At 36.6% G+C, this 18866-nt stretch overlaps 1 long non-coding RNA gene across 3 annotated transcripts; it reads right to left on the bottom strand.

The window, feature by feature from the left end:
- Positions 1–13247: 13247 nt before the first annotated feature.
- Positions 13248–17502, bottom strand: LOC143628137 (uncharacterized). 3 transcript variants are annotated; one of them, XR_013152705.1, is made up of 3 exons: positions 16631–17502; positions 14121–14205; positions 13248–14033 (listed from the first exon to the last, which is right to left on the bottom strand). It is a non-coding gene; the product is annotated as an uncharacterized LOC143628137 (long non-coding RNA). The 3 variants fall into 3 exon arrangements; XR_013152706.1 differs by having other exon boundaries at positions 14121–14171; positions 16631–17501; XR_013152704.1 differs by having other exon boundaries at positions 13248–14205; positions 16631–16738; positions 16808–17499.
- Between the last annotated feature and the right edge of the window lie 1364 nt (positions 17503–18866).

The raw sequence follows: 18866 nt of genomic DNA, 5'->3' as shown, positions 1-18866 counted from the left end.
CTTAACAAACTTTCAACACGTATCAAACTTTAAACTAAATGATTTCCCATTGCCTTTTATCTGTTCACACGTCCTAGACAATATTTGCATACAACTTTCAACATATATTAGAATGATTATGGTATATGGGTGGTATTTTTAAATTTATTTTAAATTGACAAACTTCGGTTTTATTGCTCAAAAGAATCATTGGTTAATTGTTCAGTTTATCGGTTAAATTGGTTAATTCAAATACGGTTAGGTTGAATAGATCACTTGGCCAGCCACTTACGTTAATGTTGATATCATGGTGTTTATTTAAAACTGTTGATGTATATTACTAGTCCACTTGTGTATATGCATGTGTTTATTTTCCAATGAACATAGATTAAATATTGAGTAAGCTGTGGTTTTTGTTCCAGTGGTTTGTTTAAATTTGCGTTTTTAGTTCAATAGTTTTAAATCCGTGATTTTGTCCATGTGGTTTCATTTCACTTGCAATTAAACCCGACACCGCTAACCCTATTAAGTCTGGTCGTTAAACCCATCAGCTTGCCCCTCACGTGAATGTCAGTTGTGTCTTTTTTTCTCCTCGAATAAACCCCGACCCTAATTCGCAGGAGGTAACACATTACCATGGTCGTGGTTGACATGGTGGCAAGGAAAACGTATAATCAGTCAGCTTCGGTATCGAACACTTACTAATACATGCTTGATAGGTTAGCTACCTATTGATATATATTGAAATAACTCTATCTGGTAACGCTAAAGCGCAACGATTAATTTACCTAAACCTGTGAACTCACCAACCTTGTGTTGACACTTTTAGCATGTTTATCTCAGGTAGCTGAGGTGGGCGCCCGGTTTAGAACATGCATGCACTATACTCATATGATTTGAATTTTTTTTAACTTTATCATACCAACTGTTGCTTTAAGTCGTCCTGTGTTGACGCAAAAATTTACATTACTATTTTTGCTTCCGCACTTATTTCAGACTTGTATGTTTTTGTTGGTTTTTAAAACTTTGGTAATGATGTTTGACATAACTAATGACTACGATCCTGTTAGTTCACACCCTCTAACGGTAGAATTCCGTTAGTGGATTTTGAGGGTGTGACAGATTGGTATCAGAGCCATTGGTTATAGCGAACTAGAATTTGCATTCATACTAGACTATAACCGCAACGACCCATTAGTTATGATCTTACCCAATAGATATATATGTATATATATTTATTTATTCATTTTCTCTATTTCTTTTTCCTCATTCACTCGTATACTCATAAACCATACACGACTTAACTTGTAGGGATGTCAACCCCATCAACATCATCCAACCCGGTGTCCCACGCCCCAGGAAAGGAACTGTAGATTTCCAAACCATCACCGCCTCGAACAGGCCCAACACTAGGAGCCCCCGCACCGAAGAGGCACTGCCCACCTGGAGTCGCACACGAGAGCAACGGTAACTGTAGTTTGTACCCAAGTTTGACCGGGCAGTATGTTTACCGTGAAGAAGTGCCCCCACTACCCATCTTTGGTTGTCCTATGTCTTTCAACACACTACCACCTCTAACCCTTCCGATGGAACGCGTCATCGCAGCTTTCGTCTCTTGTTTGGATCGTGAAGTTAACATCATGCACTCAACGAGAGCGAAGTTTACTGGGTTGGTAGGGGATGGAGCGAAGGCAAGGAAGAGACTTTCATACCTGACTGACGCAATGAAGGAAACTCAAGATGCTCATGTCCATCAAATGAGGCAGTACTCAAGATGCATCAGAAATCTTGGACTTGAAGGAAGAAATTAGTGATGCAAGAGGCAATGCAGCGGTAGCTCTCGCCCGTTGCCCAACACTAGAGGCACATATAGCTCCGAACACAGCAAAACCGGAGGAGGATCCTGAAGAAGATCCTGAGGAAGACCCAGAGGAAAAGCCGGCAGTGGAGGATGGACACTCGGACGTGTCCTCAGACGACGACATCTTAGGATGAAAACACCTAGATGGAGGGGTTTTCTCCATCCAACTTATATTTTCTATGATTTTAAAGATTGTTTTTAAATACTTTCTAGCAAATACAATGGTTTTAATCAAGAATTATTATTTGGATTATTATATGGTTGTGTTGCGATGTGTGGATATTATATCTCTTTTTTTCTTTCTTTTCCTACCTTTTATTACATGTATGGTGTATTGTATATGAAATCGTGTGTTCATGTCTAACATTGTATGCTGTGATTTTAAGGAAATGGCCGGAAGAAACGCTGGACGCGGTCGCGGTAACATCAACATGACCGCATCATAACTCCAAGCCTTACTAAACGACCACGCAACGGCAGCTCTGGCTGCTCATGCTCGAAATCAAACCGGAGGCCAAGCCGGAGTCTATACCTTCAATAATTTCATGGATTGTAAAACCAACTCGTTTAAGGGCACTGAGAGAGCCATAGGGTTCCTGCGTTGGGCTGAAAAAGCTGAGTCAGCCTTTGAAATGTGCAATTGCCCACCAGCCAGCAGAGTCAAGTTTGCTGCTGGAATGCTGCAGGATTCAGCCCTCACCTGGTGGAATTCCAATGTGCAGATACTCGGATTGGATTTGGCGAATGCCATGAACTAGGACGAATTCAAGAGCATGATGAAGAAAGAGTATTGTCCTAGAGCGTAGATCTCGAAGCTGGAATCAGAATTTTGGGCCTTGAAGATGGTGGGCTCTAAAATTGAGGCCTACACCACTCGTTCTCATGAACTGGCGGTGATGTGCCCGTGGATGATAAAGCCACCGAGTAAAAGAATTGAGATGTACATTGATAGTCTAGTGCCCCAGATTCAGGGTATGGTGATGTCCTCTAAACCGAACACCATACAACAGGTGATTCGAATAGCCCACAAGCTGACGGATCAAGCAGTGGCCCAAGGTGCGTTACCCCTAGAGGTTCCACCTCTAAAACCCTTAACAACTCGGGTAACGACAACAATAAAAACTCCGGGAATGGAAAAAGGAAGTTTGATAATATGAGATCCTCATCATCGAACCCTCCACAATAACAACACCACCGTAAACCCGAACCCACCCGGAATTTCAATAATCAGGGTTCCAAAAACAACAACGGTGGCAGACAGGGTTCGAGTAGCTATGCTGGAAAGTACCCACAGTGCAACAAGTGTAACTATCACCATTCTGGCCCATGCGACCGTAACAAATGTCAGCGATGCGGTAAATTGGGTCATCAGGCCAAGGAATGTAGAGGGGAACTCACGGGTAAGAGCGCTCCTAAACAGTCTGTAACTACAAAAGGGTGCTTTGAGTGTGGCCAGGAGGGTCATTTCAGGAAGGACTGTCCTAAACTGAAGCAAAATGAGGGCAATGGAGGCAACAACAATAACGGAGGCGGTATTAGAGGTAGACGCTTCGTCATTGGATCTGGCCAGGACCGTAGCTATCCAAACGTGGTTACCGGTAAGTTTCCCGTAAACGACTATTTTGCTTCTATTTTGTTTGACACCGGAGCTGATAGGAGTTTTGTGTCGAAAGCCTTTAGTAAACTGTTAGACTTAACCCGACACCTTTAGATGCTAAGTTTCCTGTTGAATTAGCTGACGGTAAGTTTATAGAAACAACACATGTACTAGCTGGATGTAAGTTGAAACTGCCGGGTCATACCTTCGATATCGACCTCATACCCTTTACAATTGGTAGTTTCGACGTTGTTGTCGGCATGGACTGGCTATCCGAGAATAGAGCTGACATATTATGCAATGACAAGATAGTTTGTATCACTACTCCTTCCGGTGAAACCATGTCCGTACAGGGCGAGAAGAACGACATGACTACTAGCATCATCACACTCATGAAGGCGCAGAAATATTTACGAAAGGGTTATCCGGCGATTTTAGCTCATGTTATTGAGAAACCCACGGAGGAGATGCAGATCAAAGACATACCGATTTTGCGAGATTTTCCAGAAGTCTTCCCAGAAGATTTGCCAGGACTCCCACCCATTCGACAAGTCGAGTTCCAAATCGACTTAGCCCCCGGTGCTGCACCCATAGCACGAGCCCCATACCGGCTCGCACCGGCAGAGCTCCAGGAATTTTCCACCCAATTACAGGACTTATTGGATAAAGGTTTCATCCGACCCAGCTCATCACCATGGGGAGCCCCTGCCCTATTTGTTCAAAAGAAAGACGAGACTTTCCGCATGTGCATCGACTATCGGGAGCTGAACAAGGTGACGGTCAAGAACCGTTATCCCCTACCCCGAATTGATGTTCTGTTTAACCAGCTGCAGGGATCGAATTACTACTCGAAAATCGATCTGAGATCTGGTTACGACCAATTAAGAGTGCGCGAAGAAGACATTTCAAAGACGACATTCAGAATTCGGTACGGTCACTATGAGTTTTCAGTTATGCCATTCGGCTTAACCAATGCACCGGACGTATTCATGGACCTCATGAATAGAGTATGCAAGGCGTATCTTGACAAATATGTTATTGTTTTTATTGACGATATCCTCATCTACTCCAAGAACAAGACCAACCATGAAGAACACCTAAGTTCAATCCTGGAATTACTAAAGAGGGAACAATTGTACGCTAAGCTCTCTAAATGAGAATTTTGGCTACGCGAGGTTCACTTCTTACGACATGTGATTAATGAGAGTGGTATCCGTGTTGATCCAGGCAAGGTAGAGGCCATCAAAAACTGGGAAGCACCTAAGACTCCGACTGAGGCGCTACAATTCCTAGGACTGGCTGGCTACTACCGACGTTTCATCGAGGGATTTTCAAAAATTGCTCAACCCCTCACCGCACTGACACACAAGGGTACTAAATACAATTGTGGTGACGCGTAGGAGTCTGCCTTCCAACTTTTGAAAACAAAGCTTGGTAGGGCGCCCATCCTAGCCCTACCCGAGGAACTAAAAATTTTACAGTACATTGTGACGCATCGATACAGGGTCTCGGCTGCGTGCTAATGCAACTTGAGAAGGTTATAGCCTATGCCTCTCGACAACTATGGGTGCACGAGAAGAACTATAGGACCCATGACTTGGAACTCGGAGCTGTGGTCCCTTAAGATATGGAGACATTACTTGTACGGTACCAAGTTTATCATTTACACCGACCACAAGAGTCTCCAACATATATACGATCAAAAGGAGTTGAACACGCGATAGCGTCGTTGGGTCGAGCTACTTAAGGATTTTGATTGTGCCATCAAATACCACCCGGGCAAGGCCAATGTAGTGGCCGACGCGCTTAGCAGAAAGGAAACCCTTAAGCCTAGACGAGTGCGAGCATTACAACTCACGATTCTTGCCAACTTACCTGATCAGATTCGTGATGCTCAACTCGAAGCTTTCAAAGACGAAAACCTTCCATCCGAATCCATGCGGGGCATGGATAAACAACTTGAAACCAAATCGAACGGGGTCCGATATTTCGAAAACCGGATTTGGGTCCCTCGTTATGGAGACCTGAGGAATCTCGTGATGGACGAGGCACACAAATCCCGATATTCCATTCACCCTAGCTTAGAAAAAATGTACCATGACCTGAAGGTACTTTACTGGTGGCAAAACATGAAAGCCAACATTGCCACCTACGTGAGCAAAATGTTTAACCTGTGCAAGAGTCAAGGTGGAATATCATAAACCATCTGGTCTGTTACAGCAACCGGAGATCCCAGCATGGAAATGGGAACACATATCCATGGACTTCATCACGGGATTACCCAAAACACCGACGGGATGCGATACCATCTGGGTGATCGTTGACCGATTGACAAAGTCTGCACATTTCCTAGCGATCAAGGAATCAGACAAGATGGAAAGACTGACTCGCATCTATATGAAAGAAGTAGTGGCTAGACACGGAGTGCCTGTCTCAATCATATCAAATCGAGACCCCCGTTTCACTTTGCGCTTTTGGAAGTCACTACATAGCGCGCTAGGCACCCGCCTCGAAATGAGCACAACATACCATCCTCAAACGGATGGGCAAAGTGAACGCACCATTCAAACCTTGGAAGACATGTTGCGTGCATGCGTATTGGATTATGAAAAGAGTTGGGAACCCCACTTGCCCCTGGTAGAGTTTTGTTATAATAACAGCTACCATACCAGTATTAAAGCAGCGCCGTTTGAAGCGTTGTACGGACAAAGGTGTCGATCGCCTCTTTGCCGGACAGAAGTGGGTGATAGCCAAATCACTAGCCCAGAGTTAGTACTTGAAACTTCAGAAAAGACAGTCCAAATCCGAAATCGCATAGAAGCAGCACGGGATCGCCAAAAGTGTTACACCGACAAGCGCCAGAAACCTCTAGAATTCCAAGTGGATGACAAGGTTTTACTGAAAGTCTCACCTTGGAAGGGTGTAGTTTGTTTTGGGAAGAGAAACAAACTCAATCCACGATACGTTGGCCCATTCCGAATAACCGAACGTATTAGACCGGTAGCGTACCGACTGGAATTACCAGCAGAGCTCAGTGGTATACATAACGTCTTTCATGTATCCAACTTGAAGAAATGCCTTTCTGACGAAACACTAGCAGTTCCTTTGGGCGAATTGCAAGTTGAGGAACAGTTACGCTTTATCGAAGAACCAGTCGAAGTCATGGATTGGGAAACCAAAACACTCAAACACAACAAGATTCCCATCGTTAAAGTTCGTTATAACTCAAGATGTTTACCAGAGTTCACGTGGGAACGCGAGGCTCAAATGATGAAAAATATCCCCACCTTTTCAAAGAGTTAACCAAGCACCGAAAACCGTGAAATCCAACAAACCATCAGAAAACACAGGAGGTATGAATTAAATTTCGGGACGAAATTTCTTTCAACTGGGGGATGATGTGACAAACTGAAAATTTTTGCCTTTTTCAGGCAGCCATCGCGACATGACACAAATTTACGGGACGAAAATTCTTTCAACAAGGGAATGATGTGACCCTCGTCAATTTCAGGTTAACTCCGTTAACCCGAACTCCGTTAATTCAAACTCAAGATTACATGAACTATGTCATTCCAGTTAACACATTCCTTATTGCATTTAATTAAGGTTAAATTAAGTGTGTCAATCATTACATAAATAGTCTTTTGAATTTTTCACTGAACCGCACACGAGTCGACTCAAACCGTTGGTGAAAAAACAATAATTAATATGAACAACTACTTGGTATAAATACGTGTTATGTTTTTATGTGACTAAGTGCTTGTGTGTATTATATTATGGATGAAATAAACTATGTTGTGCTAGAATTGGATTAACTAGAAGGTTTGGGGGTGATTTTGTAACTTGTCATATACTTAAACAACTTATTTATCCCAACCCTAATCCCCCCCCACCCTTGTTCACGGCAGCCCCCCTCTCTTGTTCGGCCGAAAACCACCACCACACACACACATACAAAGTATTTTTCAAGCTTGTTTGAAGAATCCAAGGTGCTAACTAGCTAATTAACATCCTCTTTAGCCTTTTATATTGATTTAATTACATCATTGAACATGTTAATCAAAAACCTAGATCTTAAAATTGATGATTGAGGATGAGTTAGAGTTTATTTGTACATTTGTTGATAAACACTAGTGAATTAATTACTAGTTATGTTGTTGTTGATTGTCAATTGCAAGTTACTTGAGATTGAATCCTTGTGTAAACCCTAAATGTGCATGAAAAGTGAAATTGAGATGCATGGTTGTGAATTATGGGTCTAGAGGATTGTATGCATGATTAATTGTTCACAGGTTATTACTTTGTTGGAGTTTGGTGAAAGCTGATGCTGGACATAATCACAGATGCGCGTGTTAATAAGGCTGTAACTTGATGTTAATGATGTGTTTTGAAGTGCTTATTAATTCCTTGATGTATTATGTCGAGTCTAGGTTCTAGGGAATCCAAGTCTGTAATTTTTGGACATGTGGAAGTCACTTTTTATTAATTTATAAATTAGTTGTGTAGTTCTGATTCAGGAAGCCTTTTTATAGGATGAATTGTTAATAGCATATCTCACAAACGACAAGACCAATTGAGTTGATTCCACCTCTGGAAGTTAAAAAAATGAGTGTGGAATCTAACCCAATTTGCCTTGTATTAATTATATTAACCATGTAACAGGACTAGTCAAGAACTCTTTGTTGCGCATGATTATGACTGCTGTGTGCCTACTCTGTTGTTTTAATTCTTGTGATAAAACCGTACATGCTAAAAATATAATAAAAATATTTTTAGAAACCTAACTCACGTGTGCTTCTCTGGTAAAACTTTGGTGATTTATCTGCATGTTATGATTACTGAAATAGAGTAATCTTGGCGTGTTAGATTCTGTCTCGAAAACTTAGATGCTAAATTCTTGATTGAAAGGTGAAAAGTGATTGTTTGATCAATGCTTGAGTTGTGTTTGACATATTTGCCCTAGTAGTTGATGTTTTACTGAAAATATATCGTAGTAACATTTAATACCATACTTGATCACACCCGTAACTTATCACCAACGTGTTGTCGAGTCGCACTTGTTTCACAAACGTAACACGAACACACCTCATGCATAACAGTCTAGAGACTCACTCATAGTTCAAAACACTTAGAAATCTCATTTTTGTTTTAGAGCACTAGTGAGGATTTCCTTTGCGCTCGCTTTTCTCGGACTTCCGTAACTTCGCAAACAGTGAGTTTCACGGCCCATTTTACCTTTTAACGTTTTATTATGGGGGGGGATAACATACTCCAAACATTATAGAGTTTGTTTATTATGTATATATCACTTGTAAGACTAAGTGACAACAAACCAACAAAGTCCTTCAGAAACAATCGAACGGGTTAATATTGGATGATAGCGGGTCAATGTTGAGTAGTACTACTGGGTTTGACAAACCCCACCCGACTCTAAACTCGACTGTAGGTCTAGTGGGTGTAATTTTGGCTAACACATTACCATGGTCGTGGTTGACATGGTGGCAAGGCAAACGTATAATCAGTCAGCTTCGGTGTCGAACACTTAGTAATACATGCTTGATAGGTTAGCTACCTATTGATATATATTGAAATAACTCTATCTTGTAACGCTAAAACGCAACGATTAATTTACCTAAACCTGTGAACTCACCAACCTTGTGTTGACACTTTTAGTATGTTTATCTCAGGTAGCCGAGGTGAACACGCGGTTTAGGACATGCATGCACTATGCTCATATGATTTGAATTTCTTTTAACTTTATCATACCAACTGTTGCTTTAAGTCGTCCCGTGTTGACGCAACAATTTACATTACTATTTACGCTTCCGCACTTATTTCGGACTTGTATGTTTTTCTTGGTTCATAAAACTTTGGTAATGATGTTTGATATAACTAATGACTACGATCCTGTTAGTTCACACCCTCTAACGGTAGAATTCCGTTAGTGGATTTTAAGAGTGTGACAAATAACATACAATATATTCACATACTTACATATGTATGTATATATATATATATATATATATATTTGTATCAGAAGATACATATTACATACTTAACATGTTTACCTTTCTTTCATACATACATACATACATAGATACATACATACTTTCATTCTTTTAACATGTACATTACATACATAATTATCTATACATTTTAAAGAACATTTCTCTCTATAATCTTGGCATATATTATTAGGTCTACAACCCTGTAACCTTCGCATATATTATTAGGGTCTGCAACCGTTTAACCTTAACAGATATTGTTAGGGTCTGCAACCCTTTGACATTCGCAGATATTATTAGGATCCGCAACCCTTTAACATTCAAAAATATTATTAGGGCAACAACCCTTTAAGCATACAACCATACAACCATATAATTCTTATCATACAACCATACATGCCATGTATACTTTTAGTTATGTATATATATATATTCATATTCATATACATCTACGTACATAATCTTAGCTCTTCCTATATCATTCAAATATCATTCATAAACATTCATATATCATACACTTACCAATTAAGGTCAATGTATTAACTAAACACATAGGAGTATGCACACAACCTCGAAAAACATAACAGAGAAAAAGGGCTAGAAAGTCACCCGTGTCCTGTTCATTTCTGAGTTAACGGGAATACCCTTCCTTAGCTGTGCACGAGTAACTGTGTAATAATTATATGTATCAATTAACTACTTCTAATATACCATACGTCTAGGTTAGTAAAACCCTTAGCTAACATGTATTTTTACTTATATACTGAGTTTTTAATGCATGTCTCTATTTAGGTCACGTTTTCTTGATCCACATTAATCGCGATGATGCTTTTTTCTCAGTGGTCAAGCCATATATGTTTATTAATCGATTTCAATAGGTGTAGTTTCATGTTGGATTCATGGGCTGATCATTCCATTTAGTACGTACAATTTTGTTTTTCTACGCGTTGATTCGTTCAGTCTTAAAGCACAAAACCTCTTATTCGATTATATTTTGATGGCGTTGCAGATTTGATTTAGGGTAAAAGTGTGAAGTTTTCTCTTATCTTAATTTCATCTTGGTGATTATTTATATCTGATTGTACATTTATTATTGCTGGATGGTTGATTTTTATGATATGGGTTTGTAATTTTGATGTTTATAGATGCTAACAGATGAGGATGTTAGAAAGGATGGCCTAAAGCTTAAACAAAAAAGCTTTGCTAAGCGGACATTGATGTAAAGGTGTGTGAAGCAAAAGAGGTATGCACTATGTAAATTTGGCTACATTTGTGTGGATGCGGTAAATCTCATATGTATATGGTTAACTTCACATTTTTTTGGTTTCTTATTCATCGAGTGACCGTTTAATGGAAGTGGGGAATCATCTAAACATGCTTTAGGAGAAGTCTAATGATAGAGACTGATTCAAGATGGTCAATTTTTCGATAGACTCGTAGAGTGAGTTAGGCTCCAAGAACAAGAAAAGAAGAGAAACAAAACTTGAGCCATTTTTTGATTATTTTTCTTATTTTTTTTCTCAATAAATGATTACAATTTATAGACAAACCAAAGACATAAAAATTAAAAAATAAATAATAAGGAACACAGTTAGAGTATAACAAGGAAAGTTACACTAATACAGAAAAAGACCATTTTAAAACGGTTATTTTGTGTATTTGAAACGGTATGGAAACCGTTATAATTGTTGCGTTGCAAATGATAGAATCTGATATTAAATTGGTTCAACAACTGGTGTGTTATATATAGACGACAGTTAACGTTTAACGGTGGTTCTTAAATTTACAACGGGTCTCAAACCGGTGGATAGATTTCTAAAATACAACGTAAAAAACCGTTGTAAGTTAACACTTAACGGTGGTGCTAAAAGTTTACGACGGACATCAAACCGGTGTGTATATATTTGTAAATTACAACGTAAAAAACGTTGTACATTGGGGACGTTGTTAAAAAACCGATACCGATGTTATAACAACAGACACAAAACTGATGTCTATAATTGTTTTGAGATGTTAAACGTTTACTACATATTAAAAATATATCTCAATATATTAGATATTCCCTAATACAATAATATACATTAATCAATATATAATTATATATTCCGAAATACAATCAAAATATATATAAATAGAAAACATGTTTTCATAATTTGAATTGAGATAAAGTTATAACAAATATTAAAGTTACAATATATAATAAAAATATTTATTCATTCACAAGAATATACATTTTAATATAAATAAAAATATTTATCGACAAGAATATACATTTCAATATATTCTCTAATACGATAATTGTAAAAACTTGGATTTTTTGAATTAATATTTTCTATTAAATACTCGACCCATTTCGATTTCGGGTTATTTTATTAAATGAAAATATCACGCCTTTCGAGTATTTAATATTTTATTAATAATTGTTTATTAAATATAAATTTACTTTCATACTTATAGAACTTTAACCCCAAACTATACTTTTACTCGTTTATGATTCCATCTTGATAGTCCAGGGACTATTTTGCAATTTCTTCATCTTATAATCAAGTAACCCATTTACCCGGATCCAAATCCAAACCCTTGACCCGTTTGTTGAACCCGTTTATACAAAATCGCGTCATGGACCTCAAAATGGAAATTGAATCAAATCTTATGTTATACATTCCTTTATCGGCCTAATCGACGTTCTAATTACGTTAAATTGATCAATTTGATTCATTGTACCTAATTAACCTAGCCGACACCCTTGGATCATCAATCTACATAATAACGAGCTTAATAATTCAATTAGACCTATAGTTAGCATCTTTATACCAGCGCAAACATTAACCCTATGACGAATTGGGTTTTAATCGCCTCCTCGTACCCCCAACTGTATTATTTAATAATTAAGTGGTATTTATAAAAGAGGGGTTCGAACCCCCAACTGTATTATTTTTGAAAAACTTTTATTTAATCATTAATTGATCACCTTTAATCATAAATTGATAAAATAAATGTTATAAATATTGTTTATAATCAATAAATACATACTATAAATGTCATAATTTAATAATTAAGTGGTATTTATAAAACCAACATATTAACTCGTTGTTTTCCCGAACCTTGATTAAAACCATATATATATATATATATATATATATATATTAGTAAGAGTGCCCGCGCGTTGTGGCGGGAATACAATTGTGATTCAGTTAGTAGTGGCTCGTTCTGTTACCGACATTTGTGATAGTAAAATTTGGATTTCATATAGTTTACGATATCAATAATTGAAATTTTAGACGACAATATTAACCAAAAAGAGAATAATGTAATTCATCTTCTTAACGAAGAAACACGAACAAGAAACTCTTGTTCATTTAGTTTTTCCTTTCCGATTGTTTGTTGTTGTTTGAGTTACATGAGCGAATATGAACATGCTCCGTTCGCGTTTGTCGGTTCTTTTAGAAGCCTAATTTTTCATGATGTGATGCTTGTAAGACCATTAATTTAGATTTGCAGCATGAAATTTTTGCATGTTTTGAGAGTGTACCGAAAATACCCTATGATTGCAGATATAAAAAAATGTAAATATAAAATATATATTAGTAAGTTAATAAACTAAAACTTAATAAAAAAATATTCTATTATGTAGATTACAAAACAGGTAGATAGCATGTTAGGATAACCAGCTTTCACTAAAATGTGTTCAATTAATTAAACGAACAAACATGAATACATGTCTCGTCCATTCATTTAAATTCGTTTATGCCCATTAGTTTATATTCATTTATTTTTGTACTTTACACGTGCTCAAGTTTGTTCGTTTACGCTCGTTAAGTATTCGTATTAACTTTTTGGGCCCATTATAACTTAGTCTAGGTTTTCAAACTTTTTAGACAAACACATTATTTATCACATGTCTTTTGACTGGATTTATCTCAGTTATGTTCGTCTGTTCACGTCCGCGAACCGTTAATTTATATTGTTAACGAACGAAGACAAACGAACGCAAAGATGTTCATTTTCTTAACGCAAAAAATTGAATTGACACGAAACTATAAACACCGGTTAAGTGGGGGACTTCGGGTATCCAAAAACTTGACTCTTGCAGCTATAATAACAAGGTCATTTAAGTGGTTTGTTTGGCGTGCGCTAATACACATTTGAGTTATGTTATAGAAGTAAACTAAGACCCTTTAATGTAACTGTAATTTAAATATGAACTCAGAAAGTAGATATATCTTTAGGTATTAACGGTAAAATTATGGTATTGCCCATTTTGTTAAATCAAATTGTGAATTGAGATCACCATGTAACACGCACTGCTATTTGTTTATTAATTATATCACTAACATGCGAACATAATTCTTCAACTTACAAACAATTGTAATTTCAGTATAAAATATACAACTACAAAAACATTTAAAACTTTAAATCAAACATAACAAAATTTGAAATTTGAGACACCAAAAGTAACATTAACGTCGAAAATCACAATACACCTTTTGGTTGAAGCAATAAAGCTTTGATGATTCCAATCTTGTTAACAACGTCCAACGCAACATAATCCAGAGTCAATCGTACAAAATCTTTTTCAGTTCCATCACGCCTACAATACATTCAAACAAAACATAAACTAATGGCCCCTTGAAACATAATAACCAATACAATCTTAAACTCGCACAAGAAGAGTTACCCGAAATCACGTTGTCAAGATATCCGAAAATAGCCATGATGACACTTGAGCCTAGAATGATAGCAATATGAAACTCAATCAACCCCTGTTTACTTGAGCAATTTTGTTAGTTCTACTTTGTAATCCAAAATTTGTTTGATATACCAAAACTACCCCTGGTATAAAACAAATCAGATGAGGTAGACTCCAATTTAGTCTATTTGAATAACAAGTCAAACTTAAAGGTTAAACTAAACTGTAATGCATTGATATGCACTAATTTTGTAGCTTTAATTTATACAATAAACTGATGCAGTCTTGACCAAGATACACTTAGCAGCCAAATGAGCAAATATCTAGCCGAATTCTGATATGAACACTATTGTTACATTGCCTGCTGTTAGAATTTTAAAATTATATGTTTCTTGAGTCTGTTGTGGCCAGATTGCCCTTATGCAAATAATACGTTTAAAAATGTTTGACTAAATTCCCTTAGCACTAATCTGCAATATCTCAAATCATATTGTGTAACAGATCAAGTTTACTACCAAAATGAGTCACACGTTTTCCAATACAGTGACAACAGTTTTAAAATTATATGTTTATTTATATTTGAGGTTTTCTTGGTTAAGTTTAAAATCGTGAAACCAGCCAAGCCGGTCTTTGGTTTTGGTTTAACTCTTGGTTTTTTGTATTCACTTTCGATCAATCGGTCGGTTTCGAAACTTAAAACCGTATAGAGCTGGACCGGGCCATAAAAGTTTAGTATAATTTAGTTTTCTTAAATATTTAATAGTGAAGCTATTTGATAATTTATTTTTATATTAGTTTTGATAAACTATGAAAGTACTTATTGTTCCCAATTTGGTTTTCATTCCCAAATTGGTTTTCATCATTTTTATAGAAGTATTTAAACGACATCTTCATGAGCTGCAAAGGTTAATACCAATACAGAGGAATCAAAATCTTATTTTTCATAGCTTGTTCTATTTTTTTTTAAACAACCCTTTCTATTTATTATTTTATACAATTTGTAAAATGGGCCTGGAATTCGACATGGAACTAACCGAAAAGATCCGTATTTAGACTAACGGAATTCGAAAAAAAGGCCCGTATGAACTTACGAGATGATACCTTTTGTGGTCATTCCTTTTTATGATTGTTACCTTTTATGATCGTATGAGACAAATTATGATTGTTCCCTGCATTCACCTCCAGGACTGGAATTGTGAGGCCCACACGATCACGGGTTCTTGTTTTCTTATTTTCATCGACAACTTGAGATCCCTTTATCATGTATAAATTGCAATGCCTTGGCTATATGTAACCGACACCATAATTATTATAATTGAACTTAAGGACTTTAAATAAAAAAACCAAACACATTAGTGGCATAAAACATACTAACCTGATGCATTGCCTCTAACTTGTAAAGTACATTCAACCTACAATGCCGCCTTCGGATATTAAGACTTGCTTTGCCACATCCATCGGACCGTCATATTTTACCATCACGGTGGCGGCGGTGGTGGATACACCAGTTTCCACCACAAAAGCAACACGTAAACATGCACCTGCAATCTATACCTAGAAGTTAGATTTCAGTAATGGGATTGCTGCCATTGCTTTCGCAAGTTTGCATTACACTGGTGATGAGAAATTACCATGTTACCCTCTGCAACTTTCTTTTATTTTATATCCCTTTGATCATAAATAAAGAAATAGTAGCTGCTGGTGGTTTACAAACCATTTCACCAATTGTGTTGTAACACCAATGTGCTTATATAATAACCCACACACAAACACTAATTTTTTAAGATTAATAAAAAAGTTCGGCCTGTCTCAGCTGAATGCATCAAATTTCCAAGGTAATCTAGATCCTCATCCACAGGTTGATTATTTACTATGTGAGACAAAATTTCTTTACCTGGTGAACACCCAAAATGAAGATCATTATTATTACTTGCATCAAGCATGCACAACCAAGGGCAACAACATTACTTTGTGGAGCCATTGGCGGGCTCAGTGTGCTTTTTCTGGACCAATGTCCAAACAGTTATAAACAAATCATATTTTTTTTATTAATGGAAAACTTAGTTATTAGGCTGAACATATTAACGTTTATGTTTATTTTAATTAGTGTTTGCTCAATTATGGTCATCTATGTTCGTTTACGTTTGTGAACCATTTGCATATACTATTTACAAACGAACATGAGCATGCTCATTTTATAAACGAACGAACACCACATACAAGAAACTCCATTCGTTTATTTGTTCGCGGTCGATTGTTTGTTCTGTTCAACTATTAAAGTTAAATGAACGAACACAAACACACTATTTTTAAACAAGCGGACAGAGACAAGAGACTCTATTCGTTTAACTGTCCGTGTTCAATTAAAGTTAAATGAACGAACACGAACATGCCTTGTTCTAGTCCATTCAGTTCGTTTACATGCCTAGAGATATCCTTTTGTTAAGTCGGTTGGCTTAATGACCCGAAAACAGAATAAATAATAAATATTCACTTACAAAGTTGTTTAGTAGGTTGAAGTTATTGAAAGTCTATTTGACAAAGAAGTTCCATGTAATGAAAAGCATAAATAGCCCCCAATCATATGTATTCTCATGTTTTGGTACCTGAATAAAATCAAAAGTACAAGGTAAGAAATCAACTCCTAAGATTTTTTTAATATGTAAATTAACTACCTCGTGACGAATGAATCACAAATACTTGAACTTTACTGGACTATATCTTCAGACACATCATTATTCCTTTATTACCATTCTTCCCACAGATAACTATAACTAAAAATATTAAACTAAATGCACAAAAAATGATTCAAGTATTACAGAGCTTCTTGGTAGCTTAAGCTTACCATTTGATACACTGTCTGTGGCTTCCAAAACCAACACATGCACACCCCTAATTTCAACCCATCTACTACACTAAATAGGTCCAATAAGTTAAACGAACAAAACTCAAAAGTCACCCAAATTGTATGTTTTACATGTATCACCTTTATTCAAAAAACTAAGTTATTGTTGTAAAAGTATAGTCTCTTATAAGTATTCTCAATACTAACTATTCATAAAATGGGTCAAAAATAGACAAAATGTGTGATAGCCAACCCACCCCGTTTTGACCCATTACCCAACCTACCGGCCCACTCCAGTTATCGAGATAATAATAGAAGTCCAACTACCTTAATTCATAATTTGAGGAATGAACCAACTATTTTTTTCAAGTTGTCACGGATAGTATCGTACATTTTCTCCACGTATTTGGCTTCCACCTGACGTACTACCTCAAGTGCAGTTGCAGCTGCGGCAAGGTTCATAGCAGAAGGCCCATCCCCTGCACATATTAAATAATCATATCATTAACTATATATAACTTATGAACGCATTTAACGTACTTAATGGCTTATATAACTTATGATTATGTATTAATTATCAATACCTTTTTCATTCTTCCAAACAGGGAAGTTGGAGATGGAAGTTTACGAACTAAATTCACCATCAGATTTAAGAACAACAAAGTAGATTCATTTCATAACCGATGTGCCATCTGTTCATTATTATCTTGATCCTGCAATAAGATAAGTTTTAATTACACTTAATAAACTGAATAAATCTCATCATACGGTTTTGGACTTCTGAAAAAGTACCTCAAATACTGACAGATCATCTGAAATAAGACGATCTAGCAGATTAAATAGTTTCAAACAGGACAGAAATGGTATACACGAACAAAATTGTAGCCCGTTTACATATTGATTTAGAGTTTTAGACCCGTTAATTAAAAACACGGGTTTAACCGGTAACGAAATGGTAAATAGGAAGAAATTTTGATCAATAATATTACCAAAAGTGTAGTCAGTTAACGTGTTAAATTAGACCCGTTATTAAAAACACGGTTTCGACTCGTAACGCAACCGTAAATACAAACAAATTATTTATGTTTACATAGTATGTTTATACCAACAATTAAATCATCATTGAAAGTGTATTATATGATCAAAAAAGCAGGTTATTGCAAACATAACTTCATTCGAATATTTCATGAAACAGTTAGTATGAACTTGCCAAAAATATTGTTTAAATTCATCATTTTGTTTGAATTGAGCCTGCATCATCTATTAATAAGTTAGTTAATTATTGTAATAATATTGATTTATAACCCTGACCGAGCCCGAATCAATCCAAACTAAAGATGATTGGTTTTAACCAAAGTCCATTATCCAACCCGTCCAAACCATCCATTATAACCATTGGCATCTTAGTAAATGCTTGTAGACAGTTTAACTATGGTCTTAGATAAGACTTGTTTTATTCTGACCAAACAAAAGGTACCATATCCTCTATATACTTTTTGAACTAAAAAACACAATATCACTACCAATAAGCATATATAAATGAAAAGAAGACAAAACCCACATACTATAACATAAATATATTATAATAAACCATAAATATCAGAAGAACCATAAAATCAAACTTCAGTAGTTTGCTAAAAGAATTAAAAGAATCTAAAGTTCAGTAATGAGCATCGGGAAAAGAAGAACATATGTGATAACATGGAGGTGTAATTTCAAACGCGGCCTCATGATTTACATTGGTGAGTATAAATAACCATAGGGGTAAGATAATTGCTCCAAATGTATCCCCAATTTGAAGGTGTCAGTTTCCAGTTGAAGGTTTGTGTAAAGTAGTCGGAGTGTTTATTCAGATGGAGATCAAAATGATGAAGTTCTTCAGGAGGCAG

This window comes from Bidens hawaiensis, unplaced genomic scaffold (assembly GCF_021521415.1).
Source record: "Bidens hawaiensis isolate Kalapana, Puna unplaced genomic scaffold, B.hawaiensis_p1.1 tig00004818_1, whole genome shotgun sequence".
In the NCBI taxonomy this organism is placed as follows: Eukaryota; Viridiplantae; Streptophyta; class Magnoliopsida; order Asterales; family Asteraceae; genus Bidens; species Bidens hawaiensis.
This window is presented reverse-complemented; position numbering and strand designations above follow the sequence as displayed.